The 17,950-nt window shown below is 47.4% G+C and overlaps 1 long non-coding RNA gene across 1 annotated transcript; it reads left to right on the top strand.

Annotated features, from left to right (window-relative positions):
* The first annotated feature begins 1,309 nt into the window (after nt 1–1,309).
* LOC142187877 (uncharacterized) lies at nt 1,310–15,936 on the top strand. Its single transcript, XR_012712609.1, has 3 exons — nt 1,310–1,368; nt 4,611–4,746; nt 15,526–15,936. It is a non-coding gene; the product is annotated as an uncharacterized LOC142187877 (long non-coding RNA).
* The last annotated feature ends 2,014 nt before the right edge of the window (nt 15,937–17,950 follow it).

Here is a 17,950-nt window from a genome sequence, read left to right as displayed (position 1 = left end):
CTCATTATCCATATTTAAAAAAAACCCAAAACTAAACAAAAAACCACCTCCACTAGTTACCAACGTAGTCCATCAACCCCCTCCCTTCTACCAACTTACCTGTCCTGGTCTAGTATTATCTGCTTTCATGGAATAAACCAGCCGTTGTCGTCTCATGTGGTGGGGTTACTAGAGTAAAGACAGGATCACATGTGCGCCAGGTTCTATGTTGTTTAAAGAGGACCTTTCACTTCCTGGGGCACATGCGGTGTAATACACCACTAGAAAACCAACAGTGTGCTGAATTCAGCGCACTATCGGCTTTCCCTTTCTGTGCCGGTACCGTAGTTCTTCACTGTCAGAAGGGCGTTTCTAACAGACAGTCAGGAACGCCTTTCTTCACAGTAGCATCTATTGCGCTGTATTGTGAGACTGAGGGGCATTGCTTATTTCCAATGATTACTTCTATGGACGAGTACTATCAGGAGGGGAGGAAGCGTTCCTCACCACTCTCACAGTACGACTTTCGGCTTTCTAGCGGTGTATTACACTGCATGTGCCCCAGGAGGTGAAAGGTCCTCTTTAAATCTGTCATGTGACCTGAATGATGAAAAGCCAGATCGCTAAAACATCGGTTACTCATGGACACCAGTGGACTCCATTGACTTAATGGGGTCAGCCGTTTCTATAGTGAAACGGGCAGAGAGAACAATCCTCCGTGCAGGACTTTTCTCTCTGTCGATTTCTGCGGCCGATGTGAATCTAACCACAAATTTAGTCCAGTGACCTTCTTTTTTAATTAATGGAGAACCAGAATGTGAGGCCGCCTCCTACTGAAAGGATAGTACCTCAGGATAGGCCATCAGTATTAGATGTGTGGGGGCCCCTGCAGATCTCTGGTGTTGTACAAACTGTAGTGGTGAGTGTAGGTACTGCAGCGATGCGCCATTACAATCTCTGTACCGGAGATATGCAGGGGTTTTACGTGTTGGGGTTCCCCTGCAGGTCTAATATTGATGGCCTACCCTGAGAAAGTGGATAACTCCATGAGGCTGGCTCCCCACACCACTTAAACACCGTGGAAGAAACGTGGCAGAAAAAAAAAACCCAATCCCATCCCCATTTTACGGTAAAATAGATGCAGCGGATACGCTGCACTGTCATGGTTTTGGAAATTGGAGCATGCCAGTTATACCCCAGGACACACCGGCGGCGGCTTCCCTATTGGTATAGTTAAAGCAGAAAGTCCACAGAGGAAACCTGTACAAAGCGCTACAGGAAGAACCCTGATGTGTTGCTGTTTTTCCAACAGTGTTTTTTTTTTTGCTACAGGTGCTACGTGGGGCCTTAACCACAGTCATGTCAAGCTTGTGATGAACCCCTTCTTGGGTAATCAGCAATTTAATCACTTAGATGGAATCACTGACTGCAGGAGGTTGGGGGAGTCAGTGGTGAATACAGCTCACCAGGCACACTTGGTGGTCTTCGGGGGGCACGTTGTATTAATGAATATATGGGGGGGAGAACACAGGCAGCCTGCTATACAAATAAAGCAGGGGTCGGCAACCTTCAGCACACCAGCTGTTGTAAAACTACAACTCCCAGCATGTATACTTGCTCTGCTGTTCTTGGAACTCCCATGGAAGTGAATGGAGCATGTTGGGAGTTGTAGTTTCACAGCAGCTGGAGAGCCGAAGGTTGCTGACCCCTGAAATAAAGTATAGCTGCCCTAATCTTCCTTAGGGTTGCACCTGCTGTACAGGGAGAGTAAAGTGACCATGACATTTGTTAGAATTGCTAACTCATGCACTAGAAAGAGTTAATTGCAGTCATAACCTGACCACGACTAACCCCAAGTGCAAGAGTCACAGTCAAGGGTTTACACTCAGTTATGACACACAGAAAAGTAATGTCTTAAGATTTGCCCCCATCTAGTGAAGGGACTCTTTCTGCTCTAAAGGAGTCCCTGCATTGTGAGTAACCTCTTTATACAGCAATGACCATCAGTTTGGTGCTAGTGATCACTGCAGGGTTGGAGAGTGAGCAGTGCAGAATATTTATACCTACAGCTCACACAGGAGGCAGCCCCCAGGTCCTGGATCTCCCCTATCATACAGATGGCAGCCCCCCTTGCCCCTCTCAGGCTACAGATGGCAGTCCCCCTCAGTATACAGCAGGAGCACCCTAACACATAGGTGGCAACATCCAAGGTGCCGGACCCCTCCAACACACAGGCAGCATCCCCAAACACACACAGGTGGTAACATCTCAGGGCCCAAGAACAACCCCCACCCACATACAAACAGCACTGCAGGAATCCCCCATTTACATGAAGGCAGCACCCAAATGACCTAAACACAACAAAGCAGTACCCTGGAACCTCCGCCACATGCCCACAGGTGGAAGTACCCAAGGGGCCATCACCAAAACCACCTCACACACACACAGGTAGCATCCCAGGGGCCTCCAAACAAGGACACAGGTCGCAGCACCCTGGGACAGAACTCCCTCTCACATACAAGCAGTACCCCAGGACCCCAACACACAAATTCAATACCCCTGGGAACCCACACAAACGCATGCAGCAGGCCCCCCTGGGGACCCTCCCCACCATTACATGCAAGCAGCACCCCAGGGATGTTTGCTCATCCATTAGATGTCAGCAGCACCCCAAGGACATCGCCCCCCTGTAGATGCCCAAGCACACCAAGGATGCATGCCAACATAATTAGATGTCGATGGCACCCCAGGGTCTCTGCCCCTTTTAGTTGCCAGAAGTACGCCAGGGACACCTTGCCCCTATCCATGCCAACAGCATACACCATAGATGCTAATAGCACCCCAAGGACCTCCCCCTTTATGTCAGAAGCACCTCGAGGACCTCTACCTTTCTTCAGATGCCAGCATCCCAAAGACCCCTGCCCACTTAGATGCTAGCAGCATCCAAGGGACTCATGCACTCCTTCAGATGCCAACTGCACCCCCCCCCCTTCGAAGCACACCAAAGATCCCTGTCCTTCTCTTTTAGTTGCCAGCAGCACCCCATAGGCCCCTGCCCCTTCTTAGATGCCAGTAGTACCCCAAAGACCCCCTCCCCCCCCCCCCAGATGCCAGCAGTATCCCAAAGACCCAGTGCCCCCCATTAGATACCAGCAGTACTTCAAAGACCCACTGCCAGGGGTGTAACGATCGTGACCTGGCCCGGTGAGACACGGGGCCAGTAGCCAGCTAGAGATAGTCGGGGTCCAGTACCACTATGTGACAGCAGCAGGGGAAAGCCTGGTTCCCCGACCACTATATATATTGTAAATGAAAAGGGGCACCGGCATATTGCCAGGCCCTTTTTCAATAGACACTGGCCCAGGAGAGGTGACTTAAAATAAATAGATATACTCACCTCTCTGCGTCCTCTCCGGCGTCTTCCATCATGTGATTGAGGCCTGAGATTAGGCCCCAGCAGTCAGATGGAGCGCAGCGGCGTAATGATGTCAGTGACCCCTCATGTGACTGCTGAGGACCAATCACAGGACTCAACAGAGACGTCAGGAAGATGCTGAAGACAGCCGGAGCCAGGATACCCAGGAAAGGCGAGGCGAGTATTAGGGTTTGTTATTTTTATTCACCTACCCTGGGCCTCCGATTATTATACTCTGGGGTCTGAGGAGACCACAGTGTAGAATAATATCACTGGAGGGGGCTGTTGGGAGCATATAATACTGGGGGGGGGGGGAGGCATTGCTGGAGATATGTGTGTGTTGGGGGGGGGCACTGCTTGACATGTAATATTGTATATGGGGGGGGGGGGGCTGCTGGGTATGTAATACTGAATGGGGGACACTGCTGGGCATGTAATACTGTGCACGCCACTGCCTCCCCTCTTAGATGCAGCAGTACCCCCAAAGATCTCCTGTGCCCCCTTAAATGCCAGAAACACCTAAAGGACCCCGTCTCCCTCTATGCCAACGACTCCTATACCACCCTAAACATCAATCCAATCCACCAGACCCTCCGGGATACAGTCCCATAAAAAACTCGCTCCCCTCAGCCTAATCCAACGTGCAGTCCCAAGTAACTACATCACTCTCTCTCCTCAGCCTCATCCAATGTGCAGTCCCATGTAATTATATCACTCTCTCTCTTCAGCCTCATCCAATGTGCAGTCCAATGTAACTACATCAATCTCTTCCCTCAGCCTCATGGAACATGCTGTCCCATGTAACTACATCACTCTCTCTCCTCAGCCTCCTCCAACATGCAGTCCCATGTAACTACATCACTCTCTCTCCTCAGCCTCATCCAACATGCAGTCCCATGTAACTACATCACTCTCTCTCCTCAGCCTCATCTAATGTGCAGTCCCATGTAACTACATCACTCTCTCTCCTCAGCCTCATCCAACATGCAGTCCCATGTAACTACATCACTCTCTCTCCTCAGCCTCATCCAACATGCAGTCCCATGTAACTACATCACTCTCTCTCCTCAGCCTCATCTAATGTGCAGTCCCATGTAACTACATCACTCTCTCCCCTCAGCCTCATCCAACATGTCGTCTCATGTAAAACAAACCTGTCTCTTCTCTTCCATCCTCCATTACCACAAGACAATCCTCTCTGCTTTCTGTTCTCCAGCTTCATGAGCTCGGCTCCGGCTTCCTCTATACAACACAGAGCAGTGATGGCCGAAACTCTGCCCTCCTCTGAGAGGCCACGCCCCTTCCTGTGACATCATACCTACCAGGAGCAACTCCACTCTAGTCACGACCCTGTGAGCATATAATACTGTGGGGGGTGTCACTGGTGAGCACATAATTCTGTTTTGGGGGCCACTGTGGTGCACATAATAATGTTTGGGGGTCACTATGGAGTACCTAATTCTGTTTAGGGGCCTCTGTGGTGCACATAATACTGTTTGGGGGCCTCTGTGGTGCACATCATACTGTATGGGGGTCACTATGGAGCACGTAATACTGTTTGGGGGCCACTGTGGTGCACATCATACTGTTTGGGGGCCCCTGTGGAGCACGTTATGCTGTCCCAGTATTGCTTACATGTGGGGCGTTGCGCTGCTTTCTCACCGTATTCTTGATAGCTGCAGTTGTGGGTACTAAAGCTGTATCTCTTTCAGGTATCTGAGATATTGCTTTAGCGCCCATAACCGCCACTATCAAGAATTCACTCTAGTTATGGGGATAGGGGACCACGGACAAAAGTTTGTACCCAGGCCCACAAAACATTAGTTACACCAATGGCGCTGCTCTGGGTCCAGGCACCGCCATTAATATACCTTATTTTTAACTAGATCGACTGTGCTGATACACAGACGTCCTGCACTTGGATGTAAAGTGGCCACCTCCGTTCATCAGGATCGCAGGTAGGTGAGTATTATTTTTTTTTTTTTTTTTTAAAGCTTAGTTTTGGGTATTTTAATAGTACAAGGGGTTGTTTGGAGTGGGAAATTATAATTATAAGGAGGGGGCATTATGAACATAAGGGGGGTCATTTTTATAGGGGTTATTAGGGGACATTACGAATACAAGGGGAGGCTATATTAGGAGGCATTATGAACATAAGGGGGTAGTCATTGATATTAGGGGTGCAGTATTTATGTCAGGGGGAATTAGGGGCATACTATGAGGGGGCAATTAATTTAATGAAAGTGGCACTTGGGCTTTATTAAGACTAAGGCCTCACGTTGCAAACTGCAACAAAATAGCGCTGCAGAAAAAACCGCAGCAGCAACGCATTGTGTTTTTTTTCCCGCAGCGCTTTTCATTTTCTGCTTCCATTACACCTATAGGGAAACCATCAGTGTTTTCGTAGGTATAAGTGATATTCCAGCGATTTCCAAAACCCCAACGGTTTTGGAAATCGCAGCATGTTCACTGCCCATAATTTTCCACAACGTGTGGATGGGATTTGCTAGAATCCCATTCACATTGCAGGAACTGTCGGCTTTTCCCGTGGTGTTTTCGCCATATGAAGCCTCATCCACACTTTGCGGTAAAATAAGATACATGCTGTAATTTCCAAAGCAGTCTTGGTTTTAGAGTTAGACATTGCAGCATGCCTATGGAAATTCTGGCGGTTTCAATATAATTGAAGCAGAAAATAGAGAGGAAAGCTCTGCAAACTTTCTGTGCAAAGGGCTGCGGCAAGAAACGTGATGCGTCATGGACGCGGTTTTTCCCGCAGCGCTTTTTTGCTGCAGGACACCACGTGGGGCCTTGTACTGGAAAACTCCTTAAGCCTATTTATATTGATGATCTATCCTCAGAATAAATCATCAATAAGAGATAAGTGACCCCCTGATCAGTTGTATGAAGGGGCCATGGTGCCTGTTTATATCACACGCTGTCTGTTTATAGTGACCGTGTGGTGCAATTACAGCCTTGTCACATAGACGCTTATAGGACGAGGCTGTAGTTACATGACATGGCCACTGTGAGATGTACGATACTGTGTAAACAGAGAAGGGGTCACGGCGCTTGCACAGATGTCACGATTCACTCAAACAGCTGATTCATCCCTCATTATTACACCTCAGCCACGGAGGTGTAAAAAAAAAACAAAAAAACACACACTCGCCTGTCCCCAGTACCCTGTTGTCCTCCGCCTCTGTCTGTTCGGTCTGATGGCAACACCTCATTTCTGGAAATTCTGTACCCAATTCCTCTTAGCGGTCACATGATGTGCAGGACTCCAAGCAAGAAGGTGCCAGCACGAGACTGAATGGACACTGGCCGAGGACAACGGGTTGCTGAGGACAGGTGAGTATGCTCTTTTATTTTAAACCTCCAGCCCGGCACATGAGTTGCTCCAATTCCTGGACAATATCTTTAAAGGATTTATCCATGTTTCTAATATTTATGGCCTGTCCTCAGGATAAGCCATCAATATTACATCTGTGGGAATCTGACAGCCAGGACCTCTGCAGATGAGCTTTTTCATTACAGTGCGGCTACAGGTAATGGTGACAATTCTAGGAGCCACGCTGCTCTCTTGCCATACAGGATGTAGCAGTGGGTTTAGGTAGTGCAGTGGTACACATCGTATGGCAGGCGAGCAGCCGGCTCCTGATATTACCTTTAGCCATCCTGTCTCTGTACAACTCATCTACAGGGGTCCTGGCGGTGGGCCCCTAAAAACAATTCCACTGGTGGGCCCTAAACACCCCAGTCCGACCCTGTGCAGGGTGGATGTGGGGTACACAATTCACTGTGGCGGAGAGATGGGTGCATGGCAAACTGTGGGGTGCCTGGTGAATTGGGGGGGGGATTTTGAGCTGTGTTACTTTAATGGATGGCAAGCTATGGTTGATGCTTGGTGGATTTAGGGTAAGTTCACACAGGTTTTTTTTTTTTGCTCCGTTTTTTTCTGGGAGCCGTTTGTTCCAGCTCCTAGAAAAAAGAACGGACATGTTCATTCTTCAGACACCTCACGACATCCGCCTGAAGACACTCCCTCCTCCCAACTAGGCCCATTCATTTGGACCTAATCCGGAGCGGAGTGCGCAACTGGATGCTGGTGCAGTGCACTGGTATCCAGTCACAGCCACCTGTATTTTGGGACCGGAACCTGAGGCAGCCTCAGGTTCCGATCCAAAATACCCCGTGTGAACCCGGCCTAAGGATTGCATAAGAGGCACAAAGAAACTCCTCCATTGGCGGTGCAGAGGTGATTGACAATGTGCTTTAGGTTAAAGCCCCACATAGGGGGCCACAGCCAAAAAGCTCTGCAGGAAAAACCTCTGTGGAAACACATTGCGATTTTCCTACAAGGCCTTTCACGTAAAATGTGCAGTTTTCCTCTGCGGACTTTCTACTTTAGATATACATATAGTTTCCATGTGCTGCAATGTACAAAAAGTAATGGGGGGGATAGTGCAGTGCTTGTTAGTAATGTGGGGGTACACCGGAGGGACATGGGGGATAGTGGGATATACCTGGATGTAGTTATAGCTGCACTCGTTAGTATCGGGTCTCCAATACTGTGAAGACCCAGTGGCTATGATGGCCGCCATCTTTAAAGGTCCGGCATGTACTATTACAGATGTCGGGAAGGGATACAATTATTTAAAGGGATCCTATCATTTAAACACTTTTTTTTTTTTTTTTTTTTCCTAGCTGACACGTCGGAATAGCTGACACGTGCAGGCTATTCGTCTTTATCCGTCGTCTCCGGTCCGCCGTTCGGTAGAAAGACCGGTTTTTACTGGTATGCAAATGAGTTCTTCTGCAGCACTGGTGGGGTGGGGGGAAGCGCTCAGACAGCACTTGCGGCATCCCCGATGCTGCCAGAGAACTTTCTCCAGCGACGCCTCCATCTTCAACAGCAACCGCCTCTTCTGCGTCTTCTCTGGGGTCACACTCCGGCGCTTGCGCAGTCGGTTCTGCCTTCGGGATGCAGGCAAGAGCCGAGTGGACAGGCCGGCGGCCATTTTTTTGGAGGCCGTTACGCGTGCATGTGCAGTACGCTCCTGTTCTCCATACAACTACAGGAGCTTACTGTGCATGCGAGCGTAGCGGCCTCCAAAAAAATGGCCGCCAGCCTGTGCACTTGGCTTTTGTCTGCGTCCCAATGGCAGAGCAGACTGTGCAGGTGCCGGAGTGTGACCCCAGAGAAGACGCAGAAGAGGTGGTTGCTGTTGAAGATGGAGGCATTGCTGGAGAGACTTCTCTGGCAGCATTGGGGAAGCCCCCAGTGCTGTGAAAACTCATTTGCATACCGGTAAAAACCCGGTATTTCTACCGAACGGCGGGCCGGAGACGACTGATAAAGGTAGGAGACAAATAGCCTTTCTTAAGGCTATTCTGCCGTGTTAGTCATAAAACAATGCGTTTGAATGATAGCGGTCACTTTTTAAAGGGATTCTGAGTTTGTTCATGTTTTGCTATTATTTTGTTGTTTTGACTTTTTTTTATTTTTAACAAATTTTATTTTTTGGGCAAAAAAATTAAAAAAATAGATGTGTAAATAGTGTTTTCTGAATGTCATAACTTTAATAGTAAGAAATCCACCAATTCGCTATAACTTACCCCATCCCCACCTCTTGTGTCACCAAAGCGACTCTGACTCATCAAGGCACAACAGGATCTCTGCATACAGTAGTGGAAGACCTAGAACATGATGGAGTAAGGTTACGTTCACACTACTGTTATGCACGTCCGTTACTGTTACCTGTCATAGGATGAGAGCAACAGACATAGATGGAGTCTCCTCATCCTCCTGCGTCTGTTCCCATTGACTAGAATATTAAGAAAAAAAAACCCATTAAGGACGCCGTCTTCTGTCTCCTTTTTTCTGTCTCTTGTGTTTTTTCCGTAATTTTTGTTTATTTTTGTAAAGGAAGGAAAATGTCCGGTGCGCACAACTTATTCTTCAGTCACAAAACTAAACTTAAATGATGGGAGACTGAGGACAGATGGGAGACTGAGGACAGACAGGAGACAGCAGCCATCGTGTTGTCTACATTAGTGTTAACTTGAATGGACACTGACTGTCTCTGTCCATTTCTCTGCTGCAGTTAATGTCCGTTGCGGTCATCCATCAACGGACATTAAAGGGGCTCTTTCAGCAAAATTTTGTTGTATGAGCCCCACATATGCGTGAATAGCCTTTAAAAAAAAGGCTATTCAGGCACCGCTAATCTCATTTTAATCCCCCGTCCTGTTTTAAAATAAAACTATAAAAACATATATGTAAATCATACTTGAACTTGCACACTGGGCGGTGATGCACGATCCGACGTCATCTTCTGCCACGCCTACCTCTTCTTTCGGCGACGCCCACCGGTCCTGTCTCTTCCCCGGCTTCATCTTCTTCCATCGGTTCAAATCCAATTGGTTGAAATCCGGCGTGTGTGCAGTAGAGCTCCCTCCGGAGCTACTGCGCACACTCCGGCGGCACTGCCATTGAGAAAAATGGTGCCAGAGTATGTGCAGTAGCTCCAGAGGGAGCATTACTGCGCATGCGCCGGACTTCAACCAATTGGATTTGAACCGCTGGAAGTAGATAAAGATGAAGCCGGGAAGACCCAGGACCGGAGGGCGTCGCCGAAAGAAGAGGTAGGTGTGCTAGAAGATGTCGTATCGTGCGCGACCGCCCCCCGTGGATGTTCAAGTATGATTTACCTATATGTTTTTATAGTTTTATTTTAAAACGGGACGGGGGTTTAAAATAAGGTTAGCGGTGCCTGAATAGCCTTTTTAAAGGCTATTCACGCATATGTGGGGCTCATACAGCAAAATTTTGCTGATAGAGCCCCTTTAACAAGGGTAGCCTGAACCCGCCCTAGGGCTGCTATTACACAGGTGTGTTTTTGATCAGAGTAGAAACAACAGCACATGCGCTAATGTGAATAAAGATCACATGTGTAATGGCACCCTAAGGCCGGCTTCACATGGACACATTTGGTTGTCAGCTGTGGTTCCCAGACCAGGACCTGGACTCCCAGCAGTATAGTTGTTTATGATGCTAGGAGTTCCGGCTTCCTCGCAGCTTCAGCGTTCCATACTGTAATGTCCGTGTGAAGCCGGCCTAAGGGTTACTAATATGTGAGGCCCCACGTTGCGGAAACGCTGCTTATTTTGTTGCAGTTTTTGGAGGCAAAGCCAAGAATAGCTACAAGAGGAATGGGAAATGTAGAAGTATAAGAACTTCCTATATCTTTTGCACAATCCACTTCTGGCTTTGAGTCAAAAAACTGCAACAAGTAAAGCTGTGTTTCCGCAACGTGGGGCCCCGGCCTAAAGGAGTATTCTAGGAATATGCTGTTGAGCTCCACTTCTACTCAGTTAGAATCTGTACGTCACACGGCCATGCTGCAGTTCAATCTAATTGAAATGAATGGGGATGAGCTGTAATACTAAGCACGGCCTCTATACAGTGTATGCCACTGTGCTTGGTAAGTAGAGAAGAGACCACAGCAATCAATATCATAGTCCCAATAATCCCTTTAATTTATACCTTCATGTAACTCTAGGCTGAGACCTCACAAAATAGGACTGATCTAAGGGCGGGTCCACACTTGCGCCCGGTCTCTGCTTTGTGAGTTTCCATCTTGTGCCCGAGAAACCCTGATGGAAACCCGGCAGCCAGTGTCCGCTTGTGAGTGGCCGTGAGCGTCTTCAAATCTCTGCGGCGAAACTGTTTTGTTTTTTTTTAACTGGACACAAAGTTGGACATGCAGGACTTTGTGTCTGGGGAAAAAAAAAAAAAAAGGTTTCGCCGCGGATGCCAGAAGACGCTCACGGGCGGACACTTTGCAAACCCATTCAAATGAAAAGTGACTGCCAGTTTTTGTCTCCTGTCCAGTTTCTCGCAAACAAAGAAGACGGAAACCTGCAAAGCGGAGACTGGGCGCAGGTGTAAACCCGCCCTAAGATACATTCAGCACACTTTACTATACAATTGTATAGTGAATGCTGGATATTACTAGAGATGAGCGAACAGTAAAATATTCTATGTTCGTTATTCGTTACGAATAGCATCTCAATATTCGACTATCGAACCCCATTATAGTCTATGGGAGAAAATGCTTTGTTTCAGAGGATCCTACCATTCGACTCAGGAGAGTCACCAAGTCCACTATTACACCTCAGCAAATGATGCCAACACCTCTGCAATGCAACTGGGACAGCAGGGGAAGCATGTCTGGGGGGCATCTAACAAGCCCAAGTCACTGTATTACCCCACTATCACAGCCTAACAACTACACACTTTCACATTCCAAAAAACCTCTATCAAAGTGGGAAAATACCTGGAAACCTTCTTTACTCCCCAAATGGATGGACACAAACCCCAATTCAAGCTCAACAAACAATAAAAAGCACCCCTTTTAAACCACGTTCTCCATGACAACCACAGATGGAATAGGCAATGGGAAATCCTTTAGTCCCCACCCCGAACTGTCGTTGTGGATGTGTGTGATGTGGTAAGACCTTCCAAAATTCACTTTTAAGGCCCTTAACATGAGCGCTTCCAAATTAAGTTACACACCCTTAAGCTGAGCTACCAGCAGAAATTGAGGCCCTTCAGGTTACTTCAGCCTTTTACCTGCAGAGTTTTAGGCCCTTGAACTTAGTTCAGCCTTGCAGCAGCAGAGATTTGTTGGTCCTTTGGGTGAGTTGAGCCTTTAAAAAGCAGTGCTTTGGGCCCTTTGGCTGACTAGAGCCTTTTAGCAGCAGGGTTTTATTTTTTGGCCCTTGGGGGAACCCTAAAACATTAATTTGCAGGCGCCTGTGGGGGGAGCCCTAAAACATTAATTTGCAGGCCCCTGTGGGGGGTATGCATGAGAAAAATTATTTCAATTAAAAAAAATAAATTTTTTTCAAACATTCAGTAGTAGGGGCTGGGGTTGTAGGAGGATGAGAAGGATGAGGAAGAGTAAATTGGTTCCTGACTGAATCTCTCCAGTACCTGGGCTATGGAGTGGATACCCAGCTGGATATCTACATCCTCACCCACGTCTCCTGCTGCTGCTGGCAGCCTCTCTCCAGTACCTAGACTCTGGAGCTGATACCCAGCTGGGTATCCACCTCCTCTCCCACGTACCCTGGTGCTGGCGAGGGGCACTGCTGGTAGCCCCTCTCTAGTACGTATAATGTGGAGCTGATACCCAGCTGGGTATACAGTTCCACGTGCTCACCAACGTAACCCGGTGCTGGCGAGGGGCACTGCTGCCAGCCCCTCTCCAGTACCTGGACTCTGGAGCTGATACCCAGCTGGGTATCCACCTCCTCTCCCACGTACCCTGGTGCTGGCGAGGGGCACTGCTGGTAGCCCCTTTCTAGTACGTATAATGTGGAGCTGATACCCAGCTGGGTATCTAGTTCCACGTCCCCTGCTGCTATGCTGCATGATTTGCTAGCTAGCTATTAATTGAGCTCTGAAAAGAGCTGTTATTATTCTCAATTCCTGCCTAAGGGCTCATTGACATGGAGTAACGCCGGGCGTGTATCACAGCCGTACACGCCGGCATTACGGCAGACTGCCAAACACTTCCCGTTCACTTCAATGGGAGCGCTCCCATTGAAGTGAATGGGAAGTTTTCGGCAGTCTGCCGTAACGCCGGTGTGTACGGCTGTGATACACGCCCGGCGTTACTCCGTGTGAATGAGCCCTAACAAAGCACTGTATCGCACTGACAGTCTGACGCCACACTCTATCACTCCAACACGAGAATGAGACGAAGATGGCCGACACTGTTCTTATGAATTGGGAGATCACCTGTTTTCGGCAGCCAATGGGTTTTTTTTACATTTTTTTCACTGCCTCCGTTGTCGTAGTTCCTGTCCCACCTGCCCTGCACAGTTATTGGTGCAAAAAAACACACCAGGGAAGGTGGGAGGGGATACGAATTTTTACTGCGTATGCGGCCTTGTATTTGATTGGGAACGAATACATCGAACGCCAAGATATTCGATCGAATACCTATTCGATCGAACGGCGTCCGCTCATCTCTAGATATTACCAGAAAAGAGTGGCTTCACTCACAAAACTGCTGCCGATGTTACAAGCCGTGCGGCTTCTGGGTAATACAGCGGTTATCTACTATATATAAACAGTATACAGGACTCATATTATAAGCCTACATTCACACTACACTGAATAATGGTCATGTCATCACATGGCAGCCTTACATTCAATGAGGCTATTCACATAGCCGGGTCACGGACCGTCAAACAATGCAACGTTCTCTTTCTCCACAGATCTCTTCATACACTGACTCTATCTTATACCATCTGAAACCTTCTAAGTACAGTATATGATACATGGATACAGTGTGAGACGGCTAAATACTATCACTGGAAGGACCTCACCGGTATGAAACCTTGTAAGCATAGGAAAGATGGAAAAGGTCCTTACGGAGTATAGTAAATTGCCAGGTCAGTGTGAGACGGCTAAATACTATCACTGGAAGGACCTCACCGGTATGAAACCTTGTATGTATAGGAAACATGGAAAAGGAAAACTCCCTCACACTTTTTGCTGAAAAATATTTTTACCGCTTTTATTGTTGATTTCCAAACAATTGTTGGAATAATAATAATAAGACACATATTATCTTTATCTTATAATTCTTATGATCTAATCTTGTCCCTTTATTGTGAGATTTACAAACATTACTGAAGCCGGAGCCCAGCTATTATAAAGGTCCTTACAGAGAGCGGGGTTTAGCCAATTCACTGTGAGGGTGCGTTCACACGATGTAACGTGGAGTGCAATCTGGCACGTATACACGTGTGAGCAGATTGCGCTCTGAAAAAGATCCCATTCATTTCAATGGGAGTTAGGAACGTATACGCCGTGTTATAGGGGGCAAAAATGGTCCCTACAAATGATGGGAAATAGACGGCTCACATAGAGTTGGCTAAATACTATCACTGGTGAGGACCTGGTCCCTCTGGAGTACGGGATTTAGCCAATTCACTGTGAGCTGGCTAAATACTATCTCGGTTAAGGACCCGACCACCAGGCGGGAAAAAGGTCCTTACCAGTAAGGGGAAATAGACAACTCACACTGAGCCGGCTAAATACTAGACCTGGTAAGGACCAGGTCCCTACAGCGTCTACAGGGGCGTAACTACCATAGAGGCAGCTGCCACAGGGCCTGGGCCATTAGGGGGCCCGGTGACAGCCGCTACCGCTGCATTTTTTTTTTTTTTTCTTTATAGGCTGTTAGGGACCCTATTCACTTGCCGATTCTGGCTGGGCTGGGATCGGTAAGTGACACTGCGGGCCCCACAAATACCATCATTATACTCGGGGGTCTTTGCAGACCCCCGAGTATAATGATCAACGGACCGGGAGAGGTAATAAACATAAAAAACACTGTTACTTACCTCTCCACGATCCTGCCAGGCCTCCTTTCTGACGTCTCTGACGTCACATGAACCCGGCCTGCGTCCCGGGTCATGTGATGTCTGACGTCATTTCAGAAGAACGGCAGCGGAGAAGACAGCGTAGGAGCCGGGGACAGGTAAGAAACAGTAATTTTTTATGTTTTTATTCTCCTGGGTCTCCGATTATTATACTCTGGGGTCTTTTCAGACCCCAGAGTATAATAATTGTTTATGGGTGTCCACTACTGTGTGCAGGGGCCACTAAGGGACATAATTCTGTGTGCAGGGGGCAGTAAGGGACATAATAGAGTGCGGAGGAGGGGGCCGGTCGAGGTCTTCGACGTCGGTGTCGTTCGGGGGGGGGGCATGTCAAAAGTTCGCCACGGAGCCCCGCCATTCCTAGTTACGCCACTGGGCATCTAGTATTTAGTCACAACCGTTCAGGCTGTGTGTGAGCATGATAGAGGGGTTCAGGTTGTGTGAGGTGGGAGAGGTGCAGGATGTGTGACAAATGGGTCAGTCTCATGAAGGGAACACTTAAATAACATATGGGGGGGGGGGATTTATTGTTTTACATGGGGCTTATGTCTCTGCTGTCACATCAAATTCCGGAATGTCCCTTTTTTTTTTTTTTTTTTTTATACATTTGACTAAAAATAAACCTCAAAACAATGTTTAACTAGGTTTTTGTTTGTTTCTAGGTTTATGTGAGATCTCAATGGTGTGAAGACTCCACTACAAGATCATTAGGTGCCAGTGCTCTAGACCAAGCGATGTGCCCCCTAGTGATCAAATGTCTCAACCGGACTCCTCCAAATAGGCAACACTTATTTTATAAACCTTTATAAGGCTTTGTTTGGAGCCTTCAGTAAAAGTTATTTGATGGTCCCCTCAGTGCCCCCACACTCAGGAGAATGTCCCCTTCACTGCCCACATGTAATATAATGGCCCCACAGCGAGCAGCATGTTATATAATGGCCCTTACTCTGCCTCTACATGTATGCAGCCTGCAGTAGAAGTGCCAATATTTTGTAATGCATTACATTAGGGATAAGGCCCCCTGGGGGGTATACCTGGGTCTGCAAAAAAAAAAAATGCCCTATGCACCCCCATACACGGAATTAGAAAAAAAGTTATGGGTGTCATAATATTGGCACAGTTTTGGGTTTTTGTTACGGGGTTAAAATGTAAATAAAACCATATAAATTTGTTTTCCCTGGAATTGTACCAAAACATAGAATACAGGTGACATGTCATTTTTGGCCAGCACCGGGTTACGTTGGTGAGCACGTGGAACTGTATACCCAGCTGGGTATCAGCTCCACATTATACGTACTAGAGAGGGGCTACCAGCAGTGCCCCTCGCCAGCACCAGGGGACGTGGATACCCAGCTGTATATCCAGTCCAGAGTCCAGGTACTGGAGAGAGGCTGCCAGCAACCAATTTACTCTTCCACATCCTTCTCATCCTCCTCCTACAACCACAGCCCCTACTACTGAATATAGTAATATTTTCTGTTTTTTTTTTTAATTAAAAAAACATTTTTCATGCATACCCCCACAGGAGCGTGCAAAATCTTTTAGGGCTCCCCTCCAAGGGCCTGCAAAACAATTTTTTAGGGCTCCCCCAAAGAGCCTGCAAATTAATGTTTTAGGGCTCACCCCAAGGGCCTGAAATCTAATTTTTTAGAGGTCGCCCCAAGGGTCAAAAAATGAAAAACTGCTGCTGCATGGCTCTAGTCACCCCAAGGGCCAAAAAATGAAATGCTGCTGCTGCATGGCTCTAGTCACCCCAAGGGCCAAAAAATTAAAAACGAGAGCCATGCAGCAGCAGTCACCCCAAGGACCAAAAGCACTGTATTTTAAAGGCTCTACTCATTCCAAGGGCCAAAAGCACTGTATTTTAAAGGCTCCACTCACTCCAACAGCCAAAAGCACTGTATTTTAAAGGGTCTACTCATTCCAAGGGCCAAAAGCACTGTATTTTAAAGGCTCTGCTCACGCCAACAGCCAAAAACACTGAATTTTAATGTCTCCACTCACTCCAACAGCCAAAAGCACTGAATTTTAATGGCTCCACTCACTCCAAGGGCCAAAAGCACTGCTTTGTAAAGGCTCTACTCACGACAAGGGCCAAAAGCATTGTATTATAAAGGCTCCACTCATTCCAACAGCCAAAAGCACTGTATTTTAAAAGCTCTACTCACTCAAACAGCAAAAAGCACTGTATTTTTAAGGATCTACCGACTCCAACAGCCAAAAACACTGCTTTTGCAAGGCTCTACTCACTCTCAGTGCCAAAAACACTGCTTTTTAAAGGCTCACTCACTCCAACAGCCAAAAGCACTGCATTTTAAAGGCTCCACTCACTCCAACAGCCAAAAGCACTGAAGTTTAATGGCTCCACTCAATCCAACAGCCGAAAACACTGTATTTTAAAGGCTCTACTCACTCAAACAGCAAAAAGCACTGCATTTGAAAGGGTATACTCACTCCAACAGCCAAAACACTGAATTTTAATGGCTCTACTCACTCCAACAGCCAAAAGCACTGTATTTTAAAGGCTCTGCACACGCCAATGGCCAAAAGCACTGTATTATAAAGGCTCTACTCTCTCCAACAACCAAAAGCACTGTATTTTAAAGGTTCCACTCACTCCAAGGGCCAAAAGCACTGCATTTTAAAGGCTCCACTCACTCCAACAGCCAAAAGCACTGTATTTTAAAGGCTCTACTCACTCAAACAGCACTGTATTTTTAAGGATCTACCAACTCCAACAGCCAAAATCACTGCTTTTGCAAGGCTCTACTCACTCTCAGTGCCAAAAACACTGCTTTTTAAAGGCTCACTCACTCCAACACCCAGAAGCACTGCATTCTAAAGGCTCTACTCACTCCAACAGCCAAAACCACTGTACTTTAAAGGCTCCACTCACTCCAACAACCAAAAGCACTGTATTTTAAAGGCTCCACTCACTCCAACAGCCGAAAGCACTGTATTTTAAAGGCTCTACTCACTACAATAGCCAAAAGCACTGAAGTTTAAAGGCTCTACTCACTCCAACAGCCAAAAGCACTGTATTTTAAAGGCTCTACTCACTCCAACAGCCAAAAGCACTGAATTTAA

This window comes from Leptodactylus fuscus, unplaced genomic scaffold, assembly GCF_031893055.1.
Source record: "Leptodactylus fuscus isolate aLepFus1 unplaced genomic scaffold, aLepFus1.hap2 HAP2_SCAFFOLD_278, whole genome shotgun sequence".
NCBI classification, from domain to species: Eukaryota; Metazoa; Chordata; class Amphibia; order Anura; family Leptodactylidae; genus Leptodactylus; species Leptodactylus fuscus.
This window is presented reverse-complemented; position numbering and strand designations above follow the sequence as displayed.